The sequence below is a fragment of the Delphinapterus leucas genome, chromosome 7 (genome assembly GCF_059928025.1).
Source record: "Delphinapterus leucas isolate spDelLeu-1000000601 "Yukka" chromosome 7, BTC_Dleu_Yukka2, whole genome shotgun sequence".
NCBI lineage: Eukaryota > Metazoa > Chordata > Mammalia > Artiodactyla > Monodontidae > Delphinapterus > Delphinapterus leucas.
The window spans coordinates 47,166,371-47,180,313 of NC_143135.1; positions in this window are offsets into that span (position 1 = coordinate 47,166,371).

Genomic DNA, 13,943 nt, shown 5'->3' on the forward strand with positions numbered 1-13,943 from the left:
CCACCACACACCCTGGCCCCCATCCCACAGCTCACCCCTAATTGCTCTTTCGTAGGCTGGGGTGAGGCCAGCAGAAGCTCAGAGCAGTCAGTCCTGGGGACCAGAATGCTGCCTTCCACAATTGCAGCTGTGACAAGTAGAGGAGTTCTGAGTGGCCCACTTTGGAACATCAGCCCTTAATCTATGGGAACATGTGTGCTGTAGAGGTTCAGGGTTCAAGTAGTGTCAGTGGAGACTTATTATGAATTAAGAAGACTTTTATGGTCTGAGCTGAGCAGATCACGTGCAAATGTGTTTCCAGGAGACAGTGTGTCTAGGGTCCAAATCCCTGACTTGCAAACAGACACTGGGACTTGAGCTCCTGGAAATTGGAAATGGGCTGCACTATGTTTCCAATCGGGCAGATGAAATGAAGAAAATCCATTACTGGAGATATTTGCAAGCTTCCATATTTTGTAAAAACATTTTTCAGGCAATGATTTTCCAAATATTTGCTTAGATTCAAAGATTTTGAAAGTTGAACACTAGTCGGAAGTTGTAGAGTCTGGTTATCAAAAATAAGAGCTTTGGGCTTCCCTGGTGGCGCAGTGGTTAAGAATCCGCCTGCCAATGCAGGAGACACGGGTTCGAGCCCTGGTCTGGGAAGATCCCACATGCGGCAGAGCAACGAAGCCCGTGCACCACAACTACTGAGCCTGAACGCCACAACTACTGAGCCTGCATGCCTAGAGCCCGGGCTCCTCAACAAGAGAAGCCACCGCAGTGAAAAGCCCATGCACTGCAACGAAGAGTAGCCCCCACTTGCTGCAACTAAAGAAAGCCCGAGCGCAGCAACGAAGACCAAACGCAGCCAAAAAGAGAAAAACAAACACTGTATGCAGCCAAAAATAAAATTTTAAAAAATAAACAAATTTATTAAAAAAAATAAAATAAGAGCTTTATACTTTTAAATGTTTAAAATGCACTTGAGGGCACCCTATACTATTGGGTGCGCTATTATATTTTATCTTTATAGTTACCCTGTGGGGTAGTATTTTCCTTATTTTCTAGATGAAAAAGTTAAGGCTCAGATGGATCAAGCCACTTGACTGATATCATGGTTCCGAGCAGACCTAGGACTCAAGTTCAGACCTTAAGTTCCCTGTCCAGTCTCCTCCTTGCTATACCACCAGCACTGCTCCAGGCTTTGAAGGCCTGCTTTTAAGGCCATGCTTTTTTTTTTTTTTTTTTTGGCAAGCGAATTCTTCACCTCCCAGACCATACCTTTTTTTCCAGGCCCAGCATGATTGATTTTGTTTGCTTGGCATGCAGGCATCTATTACATAGTTCTCAAATGTGGATTTATAGATGTTATCAGAAGTCAGTTGCAGGTTTAATGAAGTGATCACAAATTCATAGCCTTCTTTTGATAAATTTAACAATTTAATGTGCAGGGAAATGTGAATAGGCCAGGAGATAAAAGCTTAGGAGACGGTGTTTTAACACCTAATTCATTAAAATAGAGCAGAGAACTGAACTCTTAAAGCCGATAGAGCTGTTATTTTGTGCCTGGAGACACAATGGGACCCATCTGTGATTTATGGTAAATATAAGAAGGAAAGATAGTCCAATATTTGTGAAAGACATTTTAACATTTCTTTATAAAAATGATCTCTCCAATATAAAAATATTGATTAGACATTCGTTTCCATTTGCTGCTCCATTATAATTAACGTTAGTTTAAAATGTGTATCTGAAAGATTTCTAAGGACTCGCTAGTTTTGCTAAAGCAAATGATGGATAAGGAAACATACTATTCATCATATTAGCTTTCAGATTAAAGTGTTGATAATGTTAAGGAGAGTTAAAAATTGTTCTTTCTAAGAGGAAAAGCAATGAAAATGGAATAAAAACCTTCTGTGGGAAACCCAGAGATGGACCTAGGAGCTCTCCCTATTCCTGCCCAAGTATGAGAAACCAAGTATGCAGTCCCTCCTGAGGGTGAGCCAGTGGTGGGCTGAAGAGTGCTTGAGCCCGGGTGGCTCATTTTTCTATCCCTTCTGCTTGTACCAAGTCTGGTGTGGTCAGCAAATAGGACTGCCTATAATGACGGGCAGAAGCTGCAGGGTGGCAGGTGTCCAGGTGCCAGAGTGGTCAACACACCCAAGCAAAGATACTGAGCTTGTAGGAATAAAACATTTTCTTTCAGACCACAGAATAAAACCTGGAAACTGTCTCTGTTAGGATAGTCAAGCTGTTGCAATGGCACTGAGATAATTATTTGATTTTGTAAAATTAAGATGATCTTTTCCTCTCTCCAATTCACCCTTTCTTACCAGAGATGGAATTCCTAGTTATTTGTTAAATGTTTGTATTTTTACAGGAGAAAAAAAACGAGCTTGGAAGAATAGGCTAAATCTGTCACCTTCCCAGGAGCCTAATCTCCCCACATTCTGACATCGGTGGCTCCCTATCTCTCTGGTGGATGCACCACTTAATTGCAGGTGAGAGCCACCCTTAAGCCCTGAATTAACAATTTCTGGTTCCACCTTGCTCTCCAGAGAAGGCTAGGATTATACATCCAGGGCAGAGTTGAAAGTCTGGGGGGCACACCTTTGAGATATAAAAATTCTTGTTTCTGAAATACATATATACATCAAATAATATGAAAGAAAATGAATAGAATTTTCCCTCTCGTGTTTCCTTTCTCATGATCAACATAATAAAAAATCCTTTTGGCCTGTTTCTAAGCATGGCAAATCGATAGAGTATTAAATGAGAAGAAATAAGAAATTTTAATTTCAGCTCATTGAAAAATTCAGCATTTTATGTGCAGGTGAATATAAATTTATACATACATATGCATATGTCATATGTTTCAGCTATATATTAGATGTGTTCGTGGAAATTGTCTATGTAGTGAATGCTGGCAAGTAACATTCATTTTTAGGATTACCATGAGGGAAATGGGTTAACATCTTATTTGTATGTGAGAGCAGTTTTATTTTCACTTTCAATGAAATGTTGGGCTTTCAAAATCTGATAAAGGTAAAATTTTTATTATTTTGGTAACATTTACTTTTTCACAAGATACTTATTTTGGTCTGAAAAATTAGTATAATTGTTATGAGTTTTGCTTGAAACAACCTTACTTTATAAGTGAACAAAGATGCATAATCATGCTGGTTTCTCTTATGGCTTAAATATTTTCATTTTAATGCAATACACATGTATAGTGTGCTATAGATTTAAAAAATGTAAGGAATTTATTGGAGAATTTTCTTACTATAGGGCCCAGATCAGGGGCATAAGTTTGTAAGACTAAGGAGCGTCAGCAGGAAAGGAGATAGAAAATATTAGCTCAAAATTTAGGTAGTTCAGACATTTCCTCTGTCTCTTTGCTTTTTAGGTCTTTGGGAAATTTAGGAAAGCATGGACTTATATCCTTTTTTATTGTTTTTTTAAAATAATTAATTAATTAATTTATACAGCAGGTTCTTACTAGTGATCCATTTTATACACATCAGTGTATACATGTCAATCCCAATCTCCCAATCATCACACACACACACACACACACACACACCGCTTTCCCGCCTTGGTGTCCATATGTTTGTTCTCTACATCTGTGTCTCTATTTCTGCCTTGCAAACCAGTCCATCTGTACCATTTTTCTAGAGTTCACATATATGCGTTAATATACGATATTTGTTTTTCTCTTTCTAACTTACTTCACTCTGTATGACAGTCTCTAGGTCCATCCACATCTCTACAAATGACCCAATTTCGTTCCTTTTTATGGCTGAGTAATATTCCATTGTATGTATGTGCCACATCTTCTTTATCCATTCATCTGTCGACGGGCATTTAGGTTGCTTCCATGACCTGGCTATTGTAAGTGCTGCAATGAACATTGGAGTGCCTGTGTCTTTTTGAATTACGGTATTCTCTGGGTATATGCCCAGTAGCAGGATTTCTGGGTCATAAGGTAGTTATATTTTTAGTTTTTTTTTTTTTAAACATCTTTACTGGAGTATAATTGCTTTACAATGTTGTGTTAGTTTCTGCTGTATAACAAAGTGAATCAGCTATATGTATACATATATCCCCATATCCCCTCTCTCTCTTGCGTCTCCCTCCCACCCTCCCTATCCCACCCCTCTAGGTGGTCACAAAGCACTGAGTTCATCTCCCCATGCAGTGCAGCTGCTTCCCACTAGCTATCTATTATACATTTGGTAGTGTATATATGTCCATGCTACTCTCTCACTTCATCCCAGCTTACCCTTCCCCCTCCCCATGTTCTCAGGCCCATTTGCTACCTCTGTGTCTTTATTCCTGTCCTGCCCCTAGGTTCATCAGAACCATTTTTTCTTTTTTTTGTTTCAGATTCCATATATATGTGTTAGCATATGATATTTGTTTTTCTCTTTCTGACTTACTTTACTCTGTATGACAGACTCTAGGTCCACCCACCTCACTACAAATAACTCAATTTTGTTTCTTTTTATGGCTGAGTAATATTCCATTGTATATATATGCCACATCTTCTTTATCCATCCGTCTGTCGATGGACACTTAGGTTGCTTCCATGTCCTGGCTATTGTAAATAGTGCTGCAGTGAACATTGTGGTACATGACTCTTTTTGAATTATGGTTTTCTCAGTGTATATGACCAGTAATGGGATTGCTGGGTCATATAGTAGTTCTATTTTTAGTTTTTTAAGGAAACTCCATACTGTTCTCCACAGTGGCTGTATCAATGTGCATTCCCACCAACAGTGCAAGAGGGTTCACTTTTCTCCACACCCTCTCCAGCATTTATTGTTTGTAGATTTTTTGATGATGGCCATTCTTACCAGTGTGAGGTGACACCTCACTGTAGTTTTGATTTGTGTTTCTCTAATGATTAGTGATGTTGAGCATCCTTTCATGTGTTTGTTGGCAATCTGTATATCTTCTTTGGAGAAATGTCTATTTAGATCTTATGCCCATTTTTGGATTGGGTTGTTTGCTTTTTTGATATTGAGCTGCATGAGCTACTTGTATATTTAGGAGATTAATCCTTTGTCAGTTGCTTCGTTTGTGAACATTTTCTCTAATTCTGAGGGTTGTCTTTTCATCTTGTTTATGGTTTCCTTTGCTGTGCAAAAGCTTTGAAGTTTCATTAGGTTCCATTTGTTTATTTTTATTTCTATTTCTCTAGGAGATGGGTCAAAAAGGAACTTGGTGTGATACATGTCATAGAGTGTTCTGCCTGTGTTTTCCTCTAAGAGTTTTATAGTGTCTGGTCTTACATTTAGGTCTTTAATCCATTTTGAGTTTATTTTTGTGTATGGTGCTAAGGAGTGTTCTAATTTCATTCTTTTGCATGGAGCTGTCCAGTTTTCCCAGCGCCACTTATTTTCTCCATTGTATATTCTTGCCTCCTTTATCAAAAATAAGGTGACCGTATGTGCGTGGGTTTATCTCTGGGCTTTCTATCCTGTTCCATTGATTTATATTTCTGTTTTTGTGCCAGTACCATGCTGTCTTGATTACTGTAGCTTCGTAGTGTAATCTGAAGTCAGGGAGCCTGATTCCTCCAGCTCCGTTTTTCTTTCTCAAGACTGCTTTGACTATTCAGAGTCTTTTGTGTTTCCATACAAATTGTGATCTTTTTTATTCTAGTTCTGTGAAAAATGCCATTAGTAGTTTGATAGGGATTGCACTGAATCTGTAGATTGCTTTGGGTAGTATAGTCCTTTTCACAATATTGATTCTTCCAATCCAAGAACATGATATATCTCTCCATCTGTTTGTATCATCTTTAATTTCTTTCATCAGTGTCTTATAATTTTCTGCATACATGTCTTTTGTCTTCTTATGTAGGTTTATTCCCAGGTATTTTATTCTTTTTTTTGCAGTGGTAAATGGGAGTGCTTCCTTAATTTCTCTTTCAGATTTTTCATCATTAGTGTATAGGAATGCAAGAGATTTCTGTGCATTAATTTTGTAACCTGCAACTTTACCAAATTCATTGATTAGCCCTAGTAGTTTTCTAGTAGCATCTCTAGGATTCTCTATAGATAGTATCATGTCATCTGCAAACAGTGACAGCTTTACTTCTTCTTTTCTGATTTGGATTCCTTTTTTTTCCTTTTTTTTTTTTTTTTTTTTGCGGTACGCGAGCCTCTCACTGCTGTGGGCTCTCCCGTTGCGGAGCATAGGCTCCGGACACACAGGCTCAGCAACCATGGTTCACGGGCCCAGCCGCTCCACGGCATGTGGGATCTTCCCGGACCGGGGCACAAACCCGTGTCCCCTGCATCGGCAGGCGGACTCTCAACCACTGCGCCACCAGGGAAGCCCTGGATTCCTTTTATTTCTTTTTCTTCTCTGACTGCTGTGGCTAAAACTTCCAAATCTATGTTGAATAATAGTGGTGAGAGTGGGCATCCTTGTCTTCTTGATTTTAGAGCAAATGGTTTCAGTTTTTCACCATTGTGAATGATGCTGGCTGTGTGTTTGTCATATATGGCCTTTATTATGCTCAGGTATGTTCCCTCTATGCCTATCTTCTGGAGAGTTTTTATCATAAATGGGTGTTGAATTTTGTCAACAGCATTTTCTGTATCTATTGAGTTTATCATATAGTTTTTATCTTTCAGTTTGTTAATATGGTGTATCACGTTGATTGATTTGCATATATTGAAGAATCCTTTCTTTCCTGGGTTAAACCCCACTTGATCTTGGTGTATGATCTTTTTAATGTGCTGTTGGATTCTGTTTACTAGTGTTTTGTTGAGGATTTTTGCATATATGTTCATCAGAGATATTGGTCTGTAGTTTTCTTTTTTTGTAACATCTTTGTCTGGTTTTGGTATCAGGGTGATGGTGGTCTTGTAGAATGAGTTTGGGAGTGTTCCACCCTCTGCTATATTTTGGAAGAGTTTGGGAAGGATAGGTATTAGCTCTTCTCTAAATGTTTGATAGAATTCACTTCTGAAGCTCTTTTCTAAAAGTTTGATAGAATTCACCAGTGAAGCCATCTGGTCCTAGGCTGTTGTTTGCTGGAATATTTTTAGTCACAGTTTCAATGTCAGTGCTTGTGATTGGTCTGTTTATATTTTCTATTTCTTCCTGGTTCAGTCTTGGAAGGTTGTGCTTTTCTAAGATTTTGTCCATTTCTTCCAGGTTGTCCATTTTATTGGCATATAGTTGCTTATAGTAATCCCTCATGATTCTTTGTATTTCTGCAGTGTCAGGTGTTACTTCTCCTTTTCATTTCTAATTCTATTGATTTGAGTCTTCTCCCTTTTTCCTCTTGATGAGCCTGGCTACTGGTTTGCAATTTTGTTTATCTTCTCAAAGAGCCAGCTTTTAGTTTTATTGATCTTTGCTATTGTTTCCTTCATTTCTTTTTCATTTATTTCTCATCTGATCTTTATGATTTCTTTCCTTCTGCTAACTTTGGGGTTTTTTGTTCTTTTTTCTCTAATTGCTTTAGGTGTAAGGTTAGGTTGTTTATTTGAGATTTTTCTTGTTTCTTGAGGTAACATTGTATTGCTATAAACTTCCCTCTTAAAACAGCTTTTGCAGCATCCCATAGGTTTTGAGTCATCGTGTTTTCATTGTCATTTGTTTCTAGGTATTTTTTGATTTTCTCTGTGATTTCTTCAGTGATCTCTTGGTAATTTAGTAGTGTACTGATTAGCCTTCATGTGTTTGTATTTTTTACAGTTTTTTTCCTGTAATTGATGTCTAGTCTCACAGCACTGTGGTCAGAAAAGATACTTGATATGGTTTCAATTTTCTTAAATTTACCAAGGCTTGATTTGTGACCCAAGATATGATCTGTCCTGGAGAATGTTCCATGAGCACTTGAGAAGAAAGTGTAATCTGCTGTTTTTGGATAGAATGTCCTATAAATATCAATTAAGTCCATCTTGTTTAATGTGTCATTTAAAGCTTGTGTTTCCTTATTTATTTTCATTTTGGATGATCAGTCCACTGGTGAAAGTGTGGTGTTAAAGTCCCCTACTATTACTGTGTTACTGTTGATTTCCCCTTTTATGGCTGTTAGCATTTGATTTATGTATTGAGGTGCTTCTATGTTGGGTGTATAAATATTTACAATTTTTATATCTTCTTCTTGGATTGATCCCTTGACCATTATGTAGTGTCCTTCTTTTTCTCTTGTAATAGTCTGTATTTTAAAGTCTTTTTTGTCTGATATGAGAATTGCTACTCCAGCTTTCTTCTGATTTCCATTTGCATGGAATGTCTTTTTCCATCCCCTCACTTTCAGTCTGTACGTGTCCCTAGGTCTGAAGTGAGTCTCTTGTAGACAGCATATATATGGGTCTTGTTTTTGTATCTATTCAGCCAGTCTATGTCTTTTGGTTGGAGCACTTAATCCATTTACACTTAAGGTAATTATTGATATGTATGTACCTATTACCATTTTCTGAATTGGTTTGTCTCTGTTTTTTAGGTCTTTTCCTACTCTTGTGTTTCCCACTTAGAGAAGTTCCTTCAATATTTGTTGTAAAGCTGGTTTGGTGGTGCTGAATTCTCTTAACTTTTGCTTATCTGCAAAGGTTTTAATTTCTCCATCGAATGTGAATGAGATCCTTGCTGGGTAGAGTAATCTTGGTTGTAGGTTTTTCCCATTCATCACTTTAAATATGTCCTACCACTCCCTTCTGGCTTGCAGAGTTTCTGCTGAAAGATCAGCTGTTAACCTTATGGGGATTCCCTTATATGTTATTTGTTGGTTTTCCCTTGCTGCTTTTAATATTTTTTCTTTGTGTTTAATTTTTGGTAGTTTGATTAATATGTGTCTTGGTGTGTTTCTCCTTGTATTTATGCTGTATGGGACTCTCTGCACTTCCTGGACTTGATTGACTATTTCCATTCCCCATATTAGGGAAGTTTTCAACTATAATCTGTTCAAATATTTTCTCAGACCCTTTCTTTTTCTCTTCTTCTGGTACCCCTATTATTCGAATGTTGGTGTGTTTAATATTGTCCCAGAGGTCTCTGGGACTGTCCTCAATTCTTTTCATTCTTTTTTTTTATTCTGTTCTGTGGTAGTTATTTCCACTATTTTATCTTCCAGGTCATTTATCTGTTCTTCTGCCTCACTTATTCTGCTATTGATTGTTTCTAGAGAATTTTTAATTTCATTTATTGTGTTGTTCATCATTGTTTGTTTGCTCTTTAGTTCTTCTAGCTGTTTGTTAAGCATTTCTTGTATTTTCTCCATTCTGTTTCCAAGATTTTGGATCATCTTTACTATCATTACTCTGAATTCTTTTTCAGGTAGACTTCCTATATCCTCTTGATTTGTTTCGTCTGGTGGGTTTTTATCTTGCCCATTCATCAGCTGTGTATTTCTCTGTCTTCCCATTTTGCTTAACTTACTGTGTTTGGGGTCTCCTTTTCGCAGGCTGCAGGCTCAAAGTTCCCGTTGTTTTTTGTGTCTGCCCCCAGCGGGTAAGTTGGTTCAGTGGGTTGTGTAGTCTTCCTGGTGGAGGTGACTGGTGCATGTGTTCTGGTGGATGAGGCTGGATCTTGTCTTTCTGGTGGGCAGGACCACGTCCAGTGGTGTGTTTTGGGGTTCTGTGACCTTATTATAGTTTTAGGCAGCCTCTCTGCTAATGGGTGGGGTTATGTTCCTGTCTTGCTAGTTGTTTGGCATGGGGTGTCCAGCAGTGGAACTTCCTGGCCGTTGGGTGGAGCTGGGTCTCAGCCTTCAGATGGAGATCTCTGGCAGAGCTCTCGCCGTTTGATATTATGTGCGGCCAGGAGGTCTCTGCTGGTCCAATGTCCTGAGCTCGTCCCACCTCAGAGGCTCAGGCCTGACACCTGGCTGGAGCACCAAGACCCTGTCAGCCACACGGCCTGGTACGTGGGGAGTTTCTTGCCTTTTGGGAAGTCTGAGGTCTTCTGCCTGCATTCAGTAGTTGTTCCGTAGGAGTTGTTCCACTTGTAGATGTATTTTTGATGTATTTGTGGGGAGGAAGGTGATCTCCATGTCTTACTCCTCTGCCATCTTGAAAGTCCTTTCCAGCAATCTTTTTATGTGAGGTTAAAAATGCCTTCTTTAGCCTCATTCATGCTCTTCTAGGTTCACTATAAGTCACATTCTATTTGCTTAAAACCTGGGCCCCTACCATTCCTATAGTCTTTCTGATGTCTCACTTGGTCAATGTGCACACACTAGCTCAGAATGCGACTGATCTAGGAGATTATTTTGAAACCTGTTGATTCCTTAATGAAACCTATCCAGCTGCCCCTCTCAGTGATGGGGCAAGCTACAGATTCAGATGGTACACACCAGTCATCCATAAAGCAGTTAGCAGAGATTTTAGAAATTTTATTTAAAATGCCAGTTTTGTTAAATTTCAGAGTCAGGTGGTTTCAGGCCCCAAAGGGGCAAAAGGTGTATTTGTATTGCTGTTTGAATACATATATATATATATATATATATATATATATTTAAGAATTAATGACCTTTCCTGTGCTCTTATGCCCCCATTATCTGGGGATGTGCCATGATTTGCAGGTGTATCTGCTGGGGAGATAGGGATAGGCAGAGATGGTGTCTCACCTATGAGCCCTGTGGGCCTAGTCTTCAACTCTGCTCCTCAGCTTCAGTTCCAAATATAGGAGATGTGAATCCCTGGACTAATCCTCAGACTTACTATGGTCTCTAAACTTGTCTATGAGCAGAGGCGCTCTGCTCCCCAGGGAGGTGTTAAAACCATCTACTCTGAGCCAACTAATCCAAACCCAAGTCTAGTTTCAGGAAATCAACTTTCACATCAAAGGCATGTAACTGGGGACTTCCCTGGCGGTCCAGTAGTCAGGACTCTGTGCTTTCACTGCCAAGGGCCTAGGTTTGATCCCTGGTCAGGGAACTAAGATCCCACAAGCTGTACAATGCTCCCCCCGCTGGCAAAAAAAGCCAAAACAAAACAAAAACAAAAACAAAAAACGAGAAACAGCAAGTAATTGTTCTAATGAGCTTGAAAATATATTTGCTTATTATTGCAATAAGATAAGTCAGCCTTGGTTCAGATCAGAGCCAGCGTGTTAGTAGGACTAAATAATAATGATAATAAAAAATAAGAGTAGCGGGTAGTAGTAGCAGTAGTAAATGAATTCTGGTTTTGTGATTAGGGGTGAAAATTCTGGAGGCACCCCACTCAGGATCGGAATCCAAGCTCATCCACTTACTAATCATATGACCGTAGGCAGGTTACTTAACATCCCTGTGCTTCTGTTTCCTCAGTTGTCAAGTGGGGATAATAGCAATAGTTTTCAGTGGGTGTTGAAAGGATAAAACTAATTAAAACATTAAAATTTCTTTCTTGTGTTACTGTTACTGTTTTCATGATGTTAATGGTATCTCATATTTACTCAGTACTTGCCACATGCTAGACATTATTCTAAGCCTTTTACACATATAGTCTCACTTAATCTCCAACAGTTCTATTATCTTCAGTGCATAGATGAGGAACATGAGTACTTCAAGTTAAGTAACTTGGCCAAGATCACAAAGCTAGTAGATGGCAGAGGTGGGATTTGAAACAAGCAAACAAGCCCAGAGTTTAGATCTTTCTCCTTAATGCTATTCTTTTTTTTTTTTTTTTTTTTTTTTTTTTTGCGGTACGTGGGCCTCTCACTGTTGTGGCCTCTCCCATTGTGGAGCACAGGCTCAGGGGCCATGGCTCACGGGCCCAGCCACTCCATGGCATATGGGATCTTCCCGGACCGAGGCACGAACCCGTGTCTGCATCGGCAGGCGGACTCTCAACCACTGTGCCACCAGGGAAGCCCTCCTTAACGCTATTTTGCCTTCTGTCAATTATAAGGTGCTATTAAAATGATGTCGTCTGCATTATGTTCATTTATATTGTCATATTTAATCATATAAATACCTGATTCCATATGTAATGGTGTTATTTCAATGAATGCCATCTAAATATCAAATCTTACCCAAATTGATTTTATTCTAGTGAGCAATGTTGTTGCTATTCTCATGCATTTCTAACTTATAAAAAACATTGCTAATAGTGTATGCATATGAACCAGTGAGAGCCTTCAATTGCAAGCAACATACGTAGACTCCGGATATTTTCAGCAGACCAAGAGCCACCAGGAAGACTGTAGAGTCAGGTTGAAAGCTATGCCCCAAACCCCTGCAAGGAACTGGGCAAGTGAGGGCCCCACTGAAGTTGCTGCTCAACACCAGGAGCTGCAGCATGTATTATAAGTGCAACCACTGCAGCACGCTGGGCACTAAGGACACTAACATCAGCCCTGCTGCCCCAGAAACTGGATCTTGCTGCCTCAGCAGTGCTTCCAGGGTCTTACGCTGCAACTTTGATGGATGTACTTATCTCTTATTTCCCCGAAGAAAGGAATGTTCCTTTGATTTACCACATTGGCTGGGAGGAGTGGATTTCAGGAGCCTCCACTTGGACCTCCCAGTGAGATAGCCTGTTTCCATGGCTCAGAAAACTACGTAGGGTGAGGGGGAGATTCTGGCAGTTGTTGCCCAGAGGTATTTCATTTATAAATCAGGGTGCTGTTGGGCCCACAGTGAGGTGAAACTAGGTCAGCATTCCACTTTTAGCATGAATCCTATAAGCACCCTCTCTGATTGATGGACTGCAGTACAGTCCATGATGGACTGAAATATTAGTGTAGTTCAGTGCCTGTCTGTAATAGCCCCTGAAAGGTCTGGGTATCTCCCTTTTCTCATGAAAAATTACCTTTAAATGGCCTTAAATCTACTTTGGAGTAGATGAGGAATGAGAGTCACAGAATAGATAATGTGATATTATTGCAAATTTTTTCCTCAAGGGTACTCAGCCTCTTCCTAATTCAAGGGACTCTGGGTCTCTGAATTGATTCTACTCTGGGAATTACATGAGTAACTCTTACTACAGTTCACAGTATTTCAAATCAGGGCCCTGTTCTCTGACCCTGGAGTGTTTGGGGTTATACATATCAAGTATAGAAGCTTGCTGGGCTGTCTATCCATGGTTTTAAGAATGCCATGCTTAATTAGCTACCCCTAAAGATCCCAGATGTTTTGGATACCATATTATGAATGATTGCCCTGTCAAACTTCACATGTTGCTATGAACACATACTTATATATGGTTGCTGCCACTTCAGGGTTTTGGTATTATTATTGAAATTTGATCTCATTTCAGATTTGGTATCTCCCACCCACATCTCTGGGCTACAGACTATATCTGTTTCAGTTCTTCTTAAAAATAATTATGGTCCTTTACCAATGAATTTCTCAGTGCCATGGAGTAGAAGATGCTTCTGAGCTCTCCTTGGAAGGTGCATACATCGGCAATGGACTGCACGTGATAAACTCGTGTCACCATTCCACATCTTTCCAAGCATTCGATTACTTCTGAATATACCAAGGAATTTTGTCTGGCTTCTAAATTCACTTTACACAGGGAATCCTTCATTTTAGGTTTTAGTTAACCAACTAAACAAGTAATTAGAACCATGTCCATATGTTCTAGCTAACGTATGATATCTAGAATGTCTGGTGGTTGCAACTACGGTTGACCCTTGAAAAACCCAGGTTTGAGTTGTGGGAGTTCACTTATATGCAGATTTTTTTCAGTTGTAAATACTACAATACCAAATGATTTATGGTTGGTTGAATCCGCAGATATGGAACTGCAGAATCAAGGAATCCAACCGCATATAGGGAGTGCCAACTATAACTTAAAAGTGGATTTTCTACTGTATGGAGGATCGGCGCCCCCAAGCCCCACTTTGTTTAAGGGTCAACTATACATCATAAATTCAAATGATCTAATAGTATATTCTTCTCTCCTTAGTTTAGTACCTTCATACCATTCCTATACACAGGTATGAAATAAATTGGGAAAATACTAAAATTCTTTGATATACAAATCTTATATTCTCAGCTTTGA